Source organism: Acomys minous (genome assembly GCF_964271855.1).
Source record: "Acomys minous genome assembly, chromosome: 10".
Classification (NCBI taxonomy): domain Eukaryota; kingdom Metazoa; phylum Chordata; class Mammalia; order Rodentia; family Muridae; genus Acomys; species Acomys minous.
Window position 1 is genome coordinate 30,327,634 of NC_140491.1, and position 2,788 is coordinate 30,330,421.

The 2,788-nt window shown below is 46.7% G+C and overlaps 1 pseudogene across 1 annotated transcript; it reads right to left on the reverse strand.

Annotated features, from left to right (window-relative positions):
- Window positions 1-1,866: 1,866 nt before the first annotated feature.
- LOC311606385 (small ribosomal subunit protein eS17-like) lies at window positions 1,867-2,279 on the reverse strand (annotated as a pseudogene). Its single transcript has one exon. The product of its transcript is annotated as a small ribosomal subunit protein eS17-like (transcript).
- Between the last annotated feature and the right edge of the window lie 509 nt (window positions 2,280-2,788).

The window sequence follows — 2,788 nt, forward strand, 5'->3', positions numbered from 1 at the left end:
TAAGTGTGCCATCTAGAGGGATTGATATGTGAAGAGCATTGCATCCTTAAACCATTATATCAGCTTGCATCACTGTAATAAACACCAAGAAACTCAGCTTATAAAGAAAAATGGTTTCTGGTGGCTCCCTCCAATTTTGGAGGTCTCAATGTAGAGATGGTTAGCTCTGTTGTTCTGGCCTGTGGCAAGACAGCATATTATTGAAGAGAGATTAGGCCCTGATATTCACTCCGTGGGCACACTCCGGGGACTAGCAAGCCTCTCACTAGGCCCTACCTCTTAATGGCCCCTACCACCTCCCATGCCCAGGACCAAGCCTTAACATTAATCTTCAGAGTCATTTAAAATCCAGATGCCATGTGCCTTATGCCAGCCCGAAGCTGTATAAAGACAAGGTCCTTTACCATGCCTTGAATCCATCCACGTTAAAAAAAAAAAATTCGGTCTGTTGAGCCGGGGGCGGTGGTACATGCCTTTAATCCGAGCACTTGGGAGGCAGAAGGCAGGCGGATCTCTGTGAGTTTCAGGCCAGCCTGGTCTACAGAGAGAGAGTTCCAAGACAGCCAGAGCTATTACACAGAGAAACCCTGCCTTTAAAAAAAATTAAAAATTAAAAAAGAAAAAGAAAGAAAGAAAGAAATGCCATCTGTTGCTGGACTGTAGTGGGACACTAGGTGTCAGGACCAGGCTGTTTCCTCAGCTTCCCAGGGATGGGCTTCCAGTCATCTATTGGATTGGTCTGTCTCAGCTAAAGCATTCTCAGGCCCAGATAAAAGAATGGTTTATAGCGGCATCCCTGCCTGGTGCTTCTGAGCTGCTTACTCTGTGGTCGCAGCCGACTGAAGCAGAGACCCGCTTTGGGCAGCCAGTGTCTGAGGTGTAATCAGTGAGAGATGACAATTAAGGCTGCACAAGAGAGGAGCTTAGCTTTCTCCTTCTGCTGCCAGGAGAGCACCTGGGGCAGAGGTCTGGATGTGGAAAAGCCAGGCTGTGTGGGCTGGAAAACTTTTGTTTTTATTTATGAGACTGATTTGTGTATGTTAAGGCCAATTGGTAGAAATTGGTCTGTTTGCAAACTGGCAGACAGAGAAGTCTTGATTAGTTCTCAGAGCTGCGAGACAATAAAGAGAGAGTCGCTTTCATTAGGTTAAGAAAGCAGATGCCTTTGCAAGCCTGTTTGTTTGTTTTGTTCTTGGATTCTTAGCTTCTCCCATTGTGAGACTTGCAGATAGAGAACAGGGAGGGAGCATAGCAAGGGATAAAAAAACAAAGAAAACAAAAAACAAAAAAACAGTCAGGAGGGACGATACCAGTGAAAAAGAGAATGAAGCCAGAGACAGAAACTCACAGATGTGGCCATGACAGTTTAGGGGACATTAAAAAAGATAAAGTTTTAAAATCTTTGAAATTGATCTATAGCATGCATATATAAAGAGCACAGCATCTCTTTTTACTTAATTTATTTGTGTGTGTGTGTGTGTGTGTGTGTGTGTGTGTGAATGCACACATGTGGGAACAGAGCAGAGCATACATACCTCAGTCAGAGAACTTGCAAGAGTTAGCTGTCTCCTTCCACCTTGTGGGTCTAGGGGATCCAACTTAGAGCATCAGGCTTGGTGGCCAGAGCTGCTGCCTGCTGCCCCCCTACCTCCATCCCCCACCCCACCCCCACCCCCTGCCGCACCTTGCAGGATAAGATGAGGGTATGGAGGTAGGGGAGGATTAAGTTAGGGGTGTGGGAAGGTTAAGAGAGAGAAGCACTGGGGGTAGGTATGTGTATACACACTGTGCATATGTATGAAATTATTGAAATAAATGTAGTTTTTCTCTTGTACTCAGGTTTATTGAAAATATGACAGAACAGATTTAAATGGCTCCACATGGTGTTTTGAAGTTCATCCCAACTGTAGGCCGAGTGACCTGCAGGTTGGAGAGACTGCCTAAGTCCAGAAGGTTCAGTGTTTCCTTGGTGTCAGAGAGCTACCTCACTGATCTCCTGGTCTAGGACTGAGACCTCAGGACCATAATTATCTCATCTCTCTCTCTCTCTTTTCTTCCTGCAAGTTGATAGAGGTACCTCTCACAGGACCTCTCTGAGTCCACTTCAACAGATGCGTGACACAGCGGCTAACTTGTTGCTGAGTCTCTTGGCTGGGGATAATGGCGATCTCCTCGCACACGCACTTGTTGGTGCGGAAGTCATTACTCTGACATGTATAATACTTCTCCATGATGACCTGGGCTGCCTTCTTCATGGCCTTGGAGCAAACGTGGCCCATGTTGGCGAGTCTCAGTAAAAGAGAATAAATATAGTTTTTTAAATGCCACTCACGTCCCCTTGATTGCTGAAGCATCTTGGGCCCTTGAGGCTTTGCCTTCTCATCAAGTGGTGCTGGTGCAGGCCAGGGGGGCAGCATGGTGTGTGTGTGTGTGTGTGTGTGTGTGTGTGTGTGAGAGAGAGAGAGAGAGAGAGAGAGAGAGAGAGAGAGAGAAACACCCAGAGCTTCCTTCTGTCCCCAGGGAGCTACTTTGAAGGACAGAGCTTCTTGTTTGTTTGTTTGTTTGTTTGTTTTGCTTTTCAAGACAGTGTTTCTCCGTGTAGCCCTGGCTATCCTGGAACTATCTCTGTAGACCAGGCTGACCTCACACTCACAGAGATATGCCTGCCTCTGCCTCCAGTGCTAGGATTAAAGGTGCACGCCACCACCCACCAGGCAGCAGGATAGAGCCTCTTTTTATGTACCTCTGCCTTCGTCCTCATGTATCTACCCTATCCAACGCCTCAGAA